Here is a 16,395-nt window from a genome sequence, read left to right as displayed (position 1 = left end):
CCTGAGACTGGTTTGATGCAGCTCTCCATGTTACTCTATCCTGTGCAAGCCTCTTCATCTCCCAGTACCTAATGTTGGTTGCAAATAACAATTGAAATTTCAAGTAGTGATCAAAAGTATCCGGACACCTGGCTGAAAATGACTTACAATTTCGTTGCGACCTCCATCGGTAGTGCTGGAATTCAAAATGGTGTTGGCCCACCCTTAGCCTTGATTACAGCTTCCGCTCCCGCAGGCATACGTTCAGTCAGATGTTGGAGTGTTTCTTGGGGAACGGCAACCCATTCTTCAGGGAGTGCTGCACTGAGGAGAGATATCGATGTCGGTCGGTGAGGCGTGGCACGAAGTCGGGGTTCCTAAACGTCCAAAGGTGTTCTATAGGATGCAGGCCAGGACTCTGTGCAGACCAGTCCATTACAGGGATGTTATTGTCGTGTAACCACTCACCCACAGACCGTGCATTGTGTACAGGTGTTCGATCGTGTTGAAAGATGCAATCGCCATCCCCGAATTGCTCTTCAACAGTGGGAAGCAAGAAGGCGCTTAAAACATCAAAGTAAGCCTGTACAAGAACGGAGGACAACACATCATCCAGTCCCAGAGAGGATGAAACCTCCGACCTGGCAGGAATCGAATCCAGGTCCCTCCGCTTAGCAGTCTGCTGACCGTGAAGCTACCGAGGCGGACGTGGCCGGTAAACCAAAATTACGATGGCTGGAAGGAGGAAACTCGCCTAAATCCATTTTCCACGAACAAATATATTGTTTAAACCTATTTTAGTGACTCGCAAGTATAACAACAAAAACAAATGAGCACAAAGAATTGATATATGATCAGTACTGTCTGCTTTTCCATTCGTTTCAAACTAATTACATTCCAATAAGATATTAAGTGGACGCAAAGTACGCGTGACACAGACATCATCTACTTGAATATGAACACCCGGGAATTGTTACATACATACTTTAACTCTTGTGGGCCACTTTTGAAATTGCGTATTTCACAGTCCTATGTACGTTCGTAAACAGTACTTAGTACTTAGGGTGTTGAACGGGGGCCTACAGTGAGTATGGAATCTTTGAAAACATTTAACCCTATGATGACCTACTGTGACGTTAGTGGCCACTCACCATCAGCTGTTTTCATCACCGTTGTAAACACAGCACGCCAGTGACAACCCGACATTACGGGTCATGAGTGTTTACCATTTTTTCCGCTATGTGACGATGACATTTAGGGCTATACAATTTATTTGCTTACTCTGTCAATTTCATGAAGGTAGTAATGTTTGCTTACGTTACAGACTTGCCATCTATATCTCCCTGGTGGGCTAACATATGTTCTGTTATTCTACCACTTCTCCTTCTTAGACTTTGTAACGGTTTCCTTTTTTCGCTGATCCTGCTCGGAATCTTCTTACCTATTTCAGTGCTCTCCTATTTTGATTTTACCACAGTCGACGATTCCCTTTCATACAGACGTACATTCTCAGAAATTCTTTTCTGAACACCATTGCTAAATACTAGCAGATCTGTCTTGGTAAGTACTATTCACTGTGCTTCTGCTAGTGCTTTTTACGTCAGTCTTACTTCGTCGGTCATGCCTTATTTCACTTCTAATGTAACGGAACAGCCGGCCGCTGGTGGCCGAGCGGTTCTGGCGCTACAGTCTGGAACCGCGCGACCGCTACGGTCGCAGGTTCGAATCCTGCCTCGGGCATGGATGTGTGTGTGTTGTCCTTAGGTTAGTTAGGTTTAAGTAGTTCTAAGTTCTAGGGGACTTATGACCTCAGCAGTTGAGTCCCATAGTGCTCAGAGCCATTTGAACCATTTTTTTGTAACGGATCTGCTGCGCTTCTTCTTCTCCTTCGTCCTAAGTTTTTGCCGTACAGCTTATTGCTACAGCTTCTCAACACTGTGGCCTTTGTCTGGTTAACTTTCAGTTTATATAATGCTCTCGGCACACTGCTCATTCGCTCCGAAAGGTAGTGTAATTTTTCCTTACTTTCATTGAAGATACCAGTGTCATCATTGTCTCTTATATCGAAATCCTTTCAAAATATAATTTTAATCTGACTTTTCAAACATTCTTTTAATTTCTTCATTGCTTCTTCGATATAGAGGTTAAACAGCACAGGATAATGACTGCATTCTTTCCTAACGCTCGTGTTGACCAGAGTAACTCAAGCACGTACACAGTCCAACTGGTTCGTAGTCATCCTTTTCACATATATTTGCCCGATTATAGAACTCACAGCTTCCCGATGAATGTTTACACTAAATTTGTGCAATCCATTGTTGTTTACTCACAACTGCGGCAGGCACAATTTTTATTTGTACAACGTTGAAAATATCCAAGTGCAGACACAGTGAAACCAAAGCGATTCGTCCTACTCCTCGCCCGTCTAAAATAGCTGCACATATTGCACAACCAACAATTGGCGTGAAGAGCTAATTTTCTGGTGCGCACGTATGCTGTGAATGTTTAATGTGTGAATTCCGGTAATTGCCGCGATAATAGCAGACTGCGTCCTGGAAAGTGGCAGTCATTTACATTTAATGGTCCAGGCTGACATGGAGTTAAGAGAGAGCCCTTAGTGAGATACCGTCGGCACGCGGCATTGCCTTCCAATAAGAAAGCGAGTCGTCGAAATGGAAAGGAGGGGGCGCCAGTACGCTTGTAGCTGCAGACGCCGGATGCCGCGTTTTCCCCCGAGTCATTTCGACATTCATAGCGAACGGCGGGACATACCTTTTATGAAGGAAAGCGCTTCTTTATCTCTAAGACGTCATTTCCCAAGGCTGCATTACGAGGCGAGGCTGTACTGTGAGAGTACTCGCAGAGAAATCCCAGTCTGGTAGTTCGCAACACCTCAGTATCCGGAGGAAACCCGTGGGCTGGTATACCTGTTACGTCAGGTGCCAGAGACCATTCCGTGTCATTCCATCGAACCAGAACAATGAAAAAGACCTACTGTGAAATGAATGACATCTTATTTGATTTTGTGAAAGAATATAAAAGTATAATCAGAAATTATGTACCCAATTCAGAGAAAGCTATAAACTCGAAATGATGTTTTTCCAACACAGCATATCTTACAATAGTCATATAGGTGTTCTTGCACCACACATTTTTTTAAGCACATTATAAAGTGTTTCTTGTTTATGACATCTGTTGCTCGACTAACTTAATACCACCCTCCAGATCTTCCACATTTCTGCGAATCTTATCATCACTAGTAATGTACTCCATCCACCATCCGTGATAAATCGTCTTACTTTTTGTTTTTGTTTATTTATTTATTTGCCCTTGTCAGCTAACGTCCATTTATCCAGCTAAAACGTAAATAATGGCCTATAATAGAAACCATAAATTGACGAAGTAGTACTGATACAAGTAAAGGGAACAGCCTGGCTAAGAACACTAATAATGCGTTAAGGGTGACCCGGATGAAATACGAGTATCAACGACACACACACACAAGTGTGAGTTTTGTGGAGTCCTGCAGCGCCATGACCAACCCTGGATATATACTGCTGTGAGCCCTGTGAATACTGACTTGGGCAGGCTGCTGCTGACTAAACGAAATATCGTATGAGTGCAGAACCAATTGCTACAATTGGGAGATGGGGAAGTACGAGACATGCCGTACACCTGAATATGAGAGGGAAAGATAGTTTGGCTGAGCATCTTGCAGATATTAAATGGGGGGAGGGGGGGGGGGGGGGGAGAACACCATCACACATAGCAGGATCTCTGTGATTACTGGTAGTCTAGTGTCTGCTGATTGTGCAACCCCTTCTGAGGCGGCGTTGTCTCGCGTCGTGATGTCCAACATGTTTCCCACGTCTGTTCTACGTACAGGTATGTCAGTTTCACTTTCGATAACCCAAGCAGCAAGTGCAGTCCAGCTGAATAGAGATACACGACTGGTTGGCGGACGTGATCACGGCTACTACAGATCATTTGCGTACTCTGATTCGGACCTACATGTGTATTTTGTTAAATTTCTTGACGTACTTCAGGCTGACTGGATACTATTGCGTAATGGTGCTCACGTCCCCTTTCCTCATTGTGATGGTTTCACTAGCATCGTTCGTTTGGTGAATGCCGAAGTGGTCTAGACAAATGTTCGGGTTTTTAATCTTCTGTCTGAGGTAGATGACAGTTTTCTGAGGATCTTGCTCCCTTATGGAGCTGTACGACATATTTGCAGGAAACACTGGTCTCATCAGCATCGCTTACAGGTCTATAGTGACGTTCAGTCGGTAGAAATGGTGATTCAAAAAAATATTCCCTCTCACTTGAAAGTGTGGGGTTATCGGATTCGTATGCTTTATATCAGCCAGGAAGGAACCTGCTTTATTTGTAATCAGAGCGGCCACCTCCGTACCAAACGTCTGCATCAAGTGGTGATATCAAAACCCACTTGCAAACAGCGTAAATAATTGACTTTAGCAGATCTTCTCCACATGGTTTTGCAGCAGAGCCAATCTCGGTTATTGTGGATCAAAGAGGATCTGTGACAGACAATAGTCATGATTTTCGCCCACTGCTCACACGTAGGGACATTACCGCCGTCACCCGCACGATTCAGGCCCCGGTTGTTCAAACCCAGATTCGCAGAACCAAGGACGCAATGATGCAGTTCAGGATCCTTTTCCTTCAGATAGCTCTCCATTGAAGGACTCCTCTTCTCCGGCCTGAGTTTGTGGACAAGTAAGTCATGTGTGCTTCTTCACTTGATCAGGTGGTTACTGATAAGTCAACTAACCATTTTCCCGTTATCTGGGCAGCTTCGTCGGCGCTGCCTGTTGAGCAATCTGTTTCAAGATCCCACTTATCACTCCCGGCTCTAACGGATACCTCTCCTGTTGTCTCAGCTTCCCAGACCACTTCGACCCCTTCTGTCGCGGCCTCCACGTCACAAGCTTTTGATGAGCATAACTCGACTGATTCCCAATGGAAGAAGGACCCGTACGTTGCTAAACAAATCTCCACACGCGAGACCACGCCCGACGATGAGTGTGTAGCGGATGCCTCTTCCTTTCGGTCTGAAACGGGCTTCCAGCATGATCCACCCATATAACCGTACAAGGTGACGGCAGTTACGAGGAGCCACAGTAAACAACATATCCAGCATGAGATAGTCGCATCACGGAAGGAAAAAATGTTCAGATGTGTGTGAAATCTTATGGGACTTAACTCCTAAGGTCATCAGTCCCTAAGCTTACACACTACTTAACCTAAATTATCCTAAAGACAAACACACACACACCCATGCCCGAGGGACTCGAACCTCTGCATCACGGAAGAAGAAAAAACAGATGGAAGATAGGGAAGATGTTTACACTTCCTCTCCCGTTTCGTCCATGGATCTTTATAATTGTCCAGTTTTTGTTCCAGCACCATTGTCTTTGCAAACATATACTTCTCTCACTTCGAATATTAACGGAACTAGTGCTGAACTCTGGCTTGCCGCTTTGCGTCAGTTTATATATGACTTTGGTACAGACGTTGTTTTTTTACAGGAAGTATTATTGGACCAGTTTTCAATTCCTGGGTTCACGACCTGTTTTACTGTGGCTTCCTATCTTTCTACGTGCACTGTCTTGTTTCATAGGGAGGGAATACCACAACGAGACTTCGAAGTTCTCAGTGATGATTGGCGTACAGGATGCACCTTTTTGATCTCACTTCATTTCTTCTCCATATCCCTTCTGGCTCTGGCCTTCTATTGAACGTCCACGCTTCTACAAAGCGGAAATCATTTACCTACTTCGTAAATACCCTAAAAAAATTCTCTTGGGTTGATGACTTTAACTGTGTCCAGCAGTCGGTGGATTAGACACCTAATTTTAGTTTTAGTAAAGAACTCAATGACATGGTACACTCCTTGCACCAACGTGACAGTCGTTTGTCGGTATCCTACATTTGCCCAGTACAATTATTTTACTGGCACCTCTAGCAGTCGACTTGACTGCTTTTACCTTTCCAACTCCTTGTGCTGGCATCTTTTGGAAGTTGACGCGATGCCTGTCTGATTTAGTGATCATTGTGTTGTAGCCGTCACATTTAATTATGTGCAGCATCCGGACATGTGTTCCTTGGGTGCCCCATATAGCCTATCTACAAGACCATTCCCGTGGTGTTGTCATTCAAGAAGCACGGGCCCGATGACCTCAAGGCTACAGAACGGTACTCGTCTAGTGTAGAATGGTGGACACTGCCTGCCAAGCCACAAACTCGTAAAGCTCTCATGCGTTTTTGCGCCTTAAAGGGCGGCAGACGTCCGGTAGCGGACCCAGGAATTTTATTACCCAGTATTACGTCAATTTTACGATAGCGCAAGGCAAACTCTTCTACGGATTATGGACGTACAGTGAATTAAAGCTAAACTGCTACAGTTAAAACAGTTTCAGATGGAAGGACTGCGACAAGAACTCAACGACGTTCCATTCTATAAGATGCGGGGCGGGCGCTTTGGATACGCGTTAGTACTGCGTCCCTTGCCAACGTCAACGGTCGAGCGTCAATGTCCCACCGTGGTGTTTTCAGTTTAATTTTTAACTACTTTACTGAGGTGTATGATGCCCACGTTCCTACTGAAAATTTTTCTGACGAGTTTTCCCCTTTGCTGGACTGCGTCGTCAGCCCGGAATTAAATGAGGATTCTTCATTTTTCTCCTTTTTTTTTTGATTGATTTCCACAAATGACGATATATATATATATATATATATATATATATATATATATATATATATATATATATGTATATATATATATATATATATATATATGATGTCTCAATCACGAAAGTCATCTGGACTGGATGGTATTCCTAAAGAATCTCATTTTCATTTTTTTTTCTCATAGAAGACACAATAACGTCGATGGTCAGTGAACTGATATGAGGTGCCACGCTTCCTGCTCCTTTGAAGGAAGGTAAAATAGTCCTCATCCCGAAAACCAAGGTCGACCTGAACCCACTTCGTCCAATTATTCTCCTGAACTTCGACTACAAAATTGCCGCTCGACCTATTAACACCCGTCTCTCTAAGCTGCTCGACAAAATAAGTGCCATTCACCAAAGTTGTGCGTCTGAATACAGGATACTGACTTCTGCTATTGAATGTCGAGATATCGTTTCTATGGCTGTAGCCACTGTCTCGGGGCCTTTAATTTTACTGGACTCCCGCAATGCTTTTGACTGAGTCAGTCACAGTTTTTTAATAAGTGTGTTAAGCACTTTGGGTTTTACTCACGAGGTGTGTCAGATCCTAGCCAATCTTTTCACGGTGAACGGTCACCTTACCCCCGGATTTCGATTCGACAGGATCTACCTCAGGGAAGCCCCTTATCCATGTTACTCCTTGTTTTGTTTATGGAACCCCTGCTTCTGCGTATTTCCATACGACTACGTGGCTGGACTATATTGGACGAACGATTCTCGGTCCGCGCTTACACCGATTACGTCATGGTTTTACTACGAAATGCTGACCACATTTCCGGGCTCAAGGTTGCCTTGGATTTCTTTTGTCGCCTTGCTGGTGTCCACATTAATGATCGCAAATGTACATTCCTGCCGTTGTGGGGCATTAAGCAAGACTTTGGGGTTCATAGTAGATCGCAAACCGATCAAAATAGCGGCACTTAACTGGCGGGAGGTTGTGGTTCGTGTTCAGGGAGCTATTCTTGAAGCGAACGCCATTCCTTCAGCCTACTTCTCCAAGTGCAAGTCTTAGGCACCTATATTTTCAGTAAAGTGTATTACAGGTGTCTTGAAATTACTGAAACCAGTCGCCTTTCGTTTTGTTCTGCAATTTTTTTACTATCCCACTACCGGTTTCTAACCGCCTAGCGATTCATCATCAGGTGGTACATATTAGTATGCGTTGGTTGGATACTAATAACTGTACTCAACTCCCACAGTGCTGCAGACAATCAATAAATATGATCCATCTAATGATGAATCACTAGGCGGTTCGAAACCGATAAAGGGATAATAAAAAAACTGAAGGACAAAATAGAAGGCTACTGGTTGCAGCAACTTCAAGATGCCTTTATTCATCGCCCATAATGGATAAAAGTTTTAAAGTGTAATACATTGCACAGATACTCCCGCTTCCTGCCATGGTGGCCCGCAGGCTAAAACAAATATCCGGTAAATTCTTGTGACAACGACACACCTTTAGAGTTCAGTATGAAGTCGTGCACAGGTGCCGCGAGTTCGGAGGATTAGGTCCTCCCGATATTAAAGTAAAGTCGTCCAGTTTTTTTGTACGACCCAATATCTTAACATGTACAAGGCGCCGTATTCCATTACATTTCCATTACAACTCCATTACATCTCGTTTATGTACCTGTTTCCAGCCGATCAGTCTGATTCCCTTTTGATGTTGGATGGACTGACCCTAAATTGCGACATATCAGCGAATATTTTATAACTGTCAGTTCCTTAGGTGCTAATATCCTTTCAAAGATGCACTTCACTACCAGTGACTAACTATCCTGTTGGGGTGAACCATCTTAGCTCTCACCTATTGAGATGGCTTCCACTTCAACATCCTGGATAACTGTCTAGTCTCATCTTAGTCGTCCTGTATTACAGATGGAGATTGCCTCTTCGTGGTGTAGGGTCATTCATCGTCTGATACCGACTGGCAACCATCTTTTTCGTGTAGGCCTTCGCACGACTGATCGAAGTGACGAATTTAATCACACTGGTACCTTACTTCACAGGCTTGTTTCTTGTGTGTGGAATCATTGTCTCTGGGTTAATCGACAGTTGGCTTTTCTTTCCGAAGGACCTGAAACTACTTTTTCGATTGAACTTCTTATTCATCCGGACGTAGGCCTATCCTTTTTCCTCAGGCGGCAACATATACCATCGTCTGGCTCCTGTATCACTACTTTCACAACGTTGTTGAAAGAGGAAACAATCCTGATGCCAATGTCTTTCGGCATTATCTTGAGACCGTGCATTGGAAGTGGCTGCGACTGCCACATAATCGAGCGCTTTTACCAAATATGCTTTTTATTGTTTTTAACCGACAGGGTGTTGGTTAAGTTCCACTGTTGTCATTGATTCCTCCCTCTTTATGATACCCGGTCAGGTGAAGCTTTGTTCTGTTCACTTTTCTTCCTTATACACAAATTTAAATCAAATAAGTAATAAAAAATAAATAAATAAAATTAATAAAGAACAGAACTCCGCCAAAGCCGGTCCCAAGCCCGTTGAGAAAGAAGGAGGGTGAGGAGTAACACCTCGTCAAAAAACCTTGGTCCGGCTGGCCCGACTGGTAGTACCTTGTAGGGGCCCCTTACCAGGGTACAGGTGAAGAGGATCAACGGCTTTGATGGCGAATGAAGATGAAGATCTCACCGGCAGAGAAGGTGGAAGAATTCTCTTCTTAAAACCCAAGCGGGGTCTGTTGTGGAAACCACTGGCCACTTGGTCAGCGACTGTTCATCCAATGGGTGCGGCTGTAGCAACTGCTCCAAGAATTAACAATCCCTGGTTCTACACAACCAGCCTAGCTGGATAAAATGTAATAGCAGGCACTATGGCTTGTGAGAGCAACAACATTACCCCAGGTGGTAACCAATCCACCCATCAGCAGGCAGCAACCGGGCATTCGGATTCTGGGGGACCCAGGCAACCACGAATTCAGAGAATGTCGAAGTTCTCTGGAAAACCACCAACTACAACACCAACATTCATTGGCACACTAAATATCAATACTCTAGTACAACCTGGGAAGCTACTCAGTCTTACTATAGGACTCGACAGACAAAAATTCCTATTACTAGCACTTCAGAATCACGATATACTGACAATAATACCACAGATTATGGTAACTACCGCATTTTCAAGACCAAAACTGATAAACAAATTGCAAAGGTGCCCCCATGCTGGGAATAGCGATACTTGCACACAAGAAGATCATAAACTTCGTTAAGAAAGTCACTCCCGTCAAGAGCAGACTCATGACGGCACGTATACAGTGCGCCAACAGCAATTATACACTTGTCAACGATCACGCTCCAACCAACACAGACAACCTGAAAAACCTTACCGAAGTGGAGAATTTCTGGAACCAACTGGAGGAAACTATGGTGAAGATCCCCAAGAAGGACACTTACCCCTTGGTGACTTTCATGCACAACTGGGCAGAAGGACTATAGGCAGATACCCTGCGCACAAATTTACCAATAGAAATGGATGGCGACTAGTTGATCTCTGCCAACAATTCAGCCTGAAGATAATATTGACATCTTTACGAAAGCACCCAGAAATCAAAAAACTTGGCGCGCTCCTATTCAAGAACTTGAGGAATTCCAGATTGACCATATAGTTATCATCCACACACAGTAACGAGAAATCATGATGTACAAGCCCGAAGAGGTGCCAATATTGACTCAAACCACTGTCTTACACCAGTCAAAGTAAAATTCACTCCACGAAAGTACAATCCTACGAAAGTACAATCCCTGCAGAGAGTCGACATAAACAGTTTCCACAGCCGGCCGCTGTGACCGAGCGGTTCTAGGCGCTTCAGTCCGGAACCGCGCTGCTGCTACGGTCTCAGGTTCGAATTCTGCCTCGGGCATGGATGTGTGTGATGTCCTTAGGTTAGTTAGGTTTAAGTAGTAATAAGTCTAGGGCACTGATGACCTCAGATGTTAAGTCCCATAGTGCTTAGAATCATCCATCAGTCTCCACAAAACATACATAAAGGACTGATGGGAGAAAGAAGAAGCAAACACATGGGAAGAGGTCAAAAACAAGATAATACGTAAAGCACAGGAACTACTACCGCTGAGAAAAAAGGAAAAACATGTATGGTGGAACGACAACTGTGAAAATGCCCTTACAGCACGCAAATTGGCCTTCCAGAAATACAGCAGCAAGAAAACGCCAAAAACACAACAAAATTTCCTCAAAGTGAGAAAAAAGAAACTGCCAGAACCATCAGAGAAACCAAGAGAAGATACCTAAACGAACAACTGGAACAACTGGAGAGTGACTTTCGGAATTACAGTATAAGAGATTTCTACAGGACATTTGCCAATAGGATACGAAGATACACATCACAAAATCTCTACTTTAAACAATAAACTGGAAAATTCGCATGACTACGAAGTCTTTCGCGTCGGAGTCTTTGCATAAAAAGATCTCTGTTTACTTGCCGCGTCAAATTTGGATAAAATCCCAAGTATTCGATGACTACCTCCGTCATCTTCGTCAGGGGTAAAACTGGAAAATTAGCACTTACTAATGAAGAAAACTGCAAAGAACTCGCAGTTTACTTCACCAATTTACTAAATTTTCCAGAACCCACGGACAGATTCCCACTTATTGAACCCGCACACACCAACCCAGACTCAATACCACCCTCAAAAGAAGAAATCCTCAAGCACATACACCATCTCAAAAACAACCAAGCGGTGGGTGAAGACAACATAGTAGCAGAACTATTGAAAAATTTAGGCTCCAAACCACTTAAGGAGCTAACGGAAATTATCAATGAAGTTTGAGCAACAGAAGAATTACTTGACGATTGGAAGTGTGCACTTATCCATCCGCTCCACAAAAAAGGCGACAGAAAGAATGTCAACAATTACCGAGGCATTTCACTACTGCCAGTCACCTACAAGATCTTCTCTTCGCGCCTATTGCAAAGAACAAAGGAACAAATTGAGCACAAGATTGGGGAGTACCAAGCAGGATTCCGACCCGGACGTTACTGCCCTGAACAAGTTTTTAATCTAAAAACAACGTTGAAATACAGAGCTATTAGACGTAAGCCCACCATATGTACACTCGTCGACTTCAAGAAGGCGTATGATTCAGCCGACCCTTGTCAACACACTAATAGAGCTCGGACTTGACCAGTTAACACATAAGCTCATTGAATAGACACTCTCCAATACAACCTCTATTGTAAAATTCATGGGGGAAATTTCGGAATATTTTCAGATCAGAACTGGAGTAAGACAAGGAGACGGACAATCACCAATTCTGTTCAGTATCATTTTGGACAAGGTCATAAGGGAAGATTAGAAGGAAAACTGAAGTAACCTGCCAGCCTTTGCCGATGACCTTGAAATTTTGACAGACAATGAACAAAATGCAATACATCAAATAGAAATACTCAAGGAAATCACCGAGAAGGTTGGCTTGCAAATTTATTTTGAGAAAACGGAATTTATAGATTCACTCTTAAACATTCAGAATTTCACCACAAAGTATGGACGAATAAACAGAGTTCCACATTTTAAATACCTGGGGAAAATTTTGGAACCAACTTGCCTAGAAAATAAATCTCAAGAAACTCGAGCACAGAAACTATGGAGAGCCTCCGGTCGACACACTAACTTCACAACAAAAAGTGCATGTCCATCCATGCAAAATGCTGGCACTACAGCATGTCATTAAGCCCGAGCAGAAACCCTGTCACTCCATAACAACATGCTACTACAAAATCTACACGAAGAAGAACGAAAGATCCTTGGACCACGAGCAACTGAAGCTGGATATAGACTGCAAACCAACAAAACTACAGAGGAGATTTCAAATATTGCTGCTGACAGAAAAAGATGCCAAAGGTATAACATGAGCCGAACAAGTACGAAGAGTCTTTACCGATGCTCAACTCACCATTCAGGACACCGCAGACCGTAACATTTACAGAAGCAAAATAGACAAGTGGGAAGTCCAGCCAGAGACAAGAGCCAAAAAGACCAGTACAAAGTGGACGGATGAAAGAAAGAAAGCCATGAGCGAGAAAATGAAGGTCTCATGGAAAAACCGGACAAAGAACTGTAGAAGCTTCACGTGATCCACAAAGGGTCTACTACGTGTATAATAATAATAATAATAAAGAGTAGACAATAAGTTGTTAGTTAGTTTCCTGGTTGCTCAGAATCTTTGTTTTGTTACTAATAATTATTTGTTTTCTCAATTTTGAGCTCATATTACTTGATGATTATGACTGTGGTCGTCTGAATGTTCATGAAAGTACCAAGCCATTTTGTCAACAAAAAAAGCGTTAAGCGCGTCTGACTGCCTGATAAGAGTAGGGTCCGGCCGGGTCCGAGATTTTCTCCGCTCGGGGACTGGGTGTTGCGTTGTCCTGATGATCATTTTCATCACTATGGACACACAAGTCGCCAAAGGTGGCATCAACTACAGAGACTTCCAACTCAGCTGCCGAACTTCCCAAGGTGAGGGCTCCCGGCCATCAATGCTACACTATCTTTCCGTTTTTCATAATTTAACAATTAGTCTATCGTCTATTCTGGGGTGGTGATTGAGGACTAGGACAGTATTTGCCTAAATGCATGTGGAAAATCCACGTAATAACACACTCAGGCTGGTAGGTGTGCAACATCGTCGGTCAGTCCGGTTCCGTTTCAACTCCCTGTCTCGTAAAATGGCCTGCCGGACATCAAGCAATAAGAGCAGAGTTTTACGTGTCCATTTCATTTCTTAGATCCTTCAGAAGTGATGTCGATGATGATATATAATGCTTGGCTGAAAATATGGAATCACCGCGATAAATGAATGCTTGAACCTGAATGCAGAAGCTAGTCAAGCCTGCAACTTGCACTGTTGTATTTGAGCACGAACGGCACCTGTGCAATGACCATACGTTGTAAGTGACGCTTGTGGTCAGAACAGAGTTCTGTGTAGTTGTGCCTGCACAATATCGGAGCTGAGCGATTTCGTACGTTGGGTAATTGTTGGTGCTCGTATGGTGGGTGCTTCCGCAACCAAGGGAACTTCAGAGTATGATGTTTCAAGAGGCACCATATCGAAGATTAATACACTACTGGCCATTAAAATTGATACACCACGAAGATGATGTGCTACAGAGGCGAAATTTAACCAACAGGAAGAAGATGCTGTCATATGCAAATGATTAGCTTTTCACAGCATTCACACAAGGCTGGCGCCGGTGGCGACACCTACAACGTGGTGACATGAGGAAAGTTTCCAAACGATTTCTCATACACAAACAGCAGTTGACCGGCGTTGCCTGGTGAAACGTTGTTGAGATGCCTCGTGTAAGGAGGATAAATGCGTACCATCACGTTTCCGACTTTGATAAAGGTCGGATTGTAGCCTATCGCGATTGCGGTTTATCGTATCGCGACATTGCTGCTCACGTTGGTCGAGATCCAATGACTGTTAGCAGAATATGGAATCGGTGAGTTCAGGATGGTAATACGGAACGCCGTGCTGGATCCCAACGGCCTCGTATCACTAGCAGTCGAGATGACAGGCATCTTATTCGCATGGCTGTAAGGGATCGTGCAGCCACGTCTCGATCCCTGAGTCAACAGATGGGGACGTTTGCAAGACAACAACCATCTGTACTAACACTTCGACGACGTTTGCAGCAGCATGAACTATCAGCTCGGAGACCATGGTTGCGGTTACCCTTGATGCTGCATCACAGACAGGAGCGGCTGCGATGGTGTACTCAACGACGAACCTGGGTGCACGAATGGGAAAACGTCATTTTTTCGGATGAATCCAGGTTCTGTTTACAGCATCATGATGGTCGCGTCCGTGTTTGGCGACATCGCGGTGAACGCACATTGGAAGCGTGTATTCGTCATCGCCATACTGGCGTATCACCCGGCGTGATGGTATGGGGTACTATCGGTTACACGCCTCCGCCACCTCTTGTTCGCATTGACGGCACTTTGAACAGTGGACGTTACATTTAAGATGTGTTACGACCCGTGGCTCTACCCTTCATTCGATCCCTGCGAAACCCTACATTTCAGCAGGATAATGCACGACCGCATGTTGCAGGTCCTGTACGGGTCTTTCTGGATACAGAAAATGATCGACTGCTGCCCTAACCAGCGCATTCTCCACATCTCTCACCAACTGAAAACGTCTGGTCAATGGTGGCCGAGCAACGGGCTCGTCACAATACGCCAGTCACTACTCTTGATGAACTGTGGTATCATGTTGAAGCTGCATGGGCAGCTGTACCTGTAAAAGCTATCCAAGCTCTGTTTGACTCAATGCCCAAGCGTATCAAGGCCGTTATTACGGCCAGAAGTGGTTGTTGTGGGTACTGATTTCTCAGGATCTATGCACCCAAATTGCGTGAAATTGAAATCACATGTCAGTTCTAGTATAATATATTTGTCCAATGAACGCACGTTTATCATCTGCATTTCTTCTTCTTCTAGAAATTTTAATGTCTGGTAGTGTACTTCATTCAGGAGAAGCGGAAAAACAACATCCGCTATTTCACAACGCAGACGAAAGTACTTGTTGAGTGATCACTCAAAACATAATTTCGTCTGCGTTGAGTGATCATGGCGCACCGTCATTATTGAAGATTCTAACGAAAAATAAGACAACAAAAGGTGCAAAAGTCACTGCAAGAATGAATGTCGCACTCGCAAAACCTATCACCACCAAAAAACTCGAACGGAGCTCCATTAGCAAGAAGTTTCAAGGCAAGCTGGACTTTCAAAACCACTCGTTAGTGATGCAAATGACTAATAGGAAACCGTGGTTCAGAAGCCATAAAACATGGTCTATGGAGCAATGACAGAAGTTATTTTAGTCGAATGAGTGTTGTTCCACATTTTTTCCAACTTCTGGCCGAGTTTAGCCCACGAGAGAAACAAGACGGGGATTCGGTGATGATTTGGGCAGCCATATCGTGGTATTCCATGGGCCCCATAGTTACTTTACAGCTATTATGAGAACTTTTCAGGTTTCCCCAAGGTGCAAAGTTTGTTCCACATTGACGATGCTGTGTACAAAGGCAACAGGGTACCTATTAACACAGCTCGATTCATTCAGGACTGGTTTTGTAGTCACGAAGTTGAATTGTCGCATCTCCCCTCTCCACAACAGTCACCAGATCTCACTATTATTGACCTTTTGTGGTCTACAATAAGCAAAACACGTTTTGAGTGCACCTACGTATGACTGTAGGATTAATAACGCACAATAAATTGTATGATCCCCTATAACAGGCTCAGTATGTCAGTTCAAATGTCGGAGGAACGATCCATGATCGTTATACATCTCCGCAATCATTACCTGGACTTGCCATTATTTCGCAGGAAGAATGGTGTAAGCTTCTCTTCCAAACCGTGCAGTACCTGTATTTATTGATCCATAGACGACTGAAACCTGTTTTGAATGCAAACGGTTTTTCTCCACCGTATTAGACATGGTAATGTGCTTTGTTTTCGTGTTTCTATATTTTTATCCACTCCCTGTATGTTACTGGGCGCACAACATCTAGATCTTTAGAGTCCTTACGTAAACTTCGAGACGTGTGTGATTATAAGAAATACATAAAGATTTTAACATGATTGAAACCGAAACTGTTCTTTAAAAATCA

This window comes from Schistocerca nitens, chromosome 2, assembly GCF_023898315.1.
Source record: "Schistocerca nitens isolate TAMUIC-IGC-003100 chromosome 2, iqSchNite1.1, whole genome shotgun sequence".
Classification (NCBI taxonomy): domain Eukaryota; kingdom Metazoa; phylum Arthropoda; class Insecta; order Orthoptera; family Acrididae; genus Schistocerca; species Schistocerca nitens.
Note: the sequence above shows the minus strand (reverse complement) of the source record.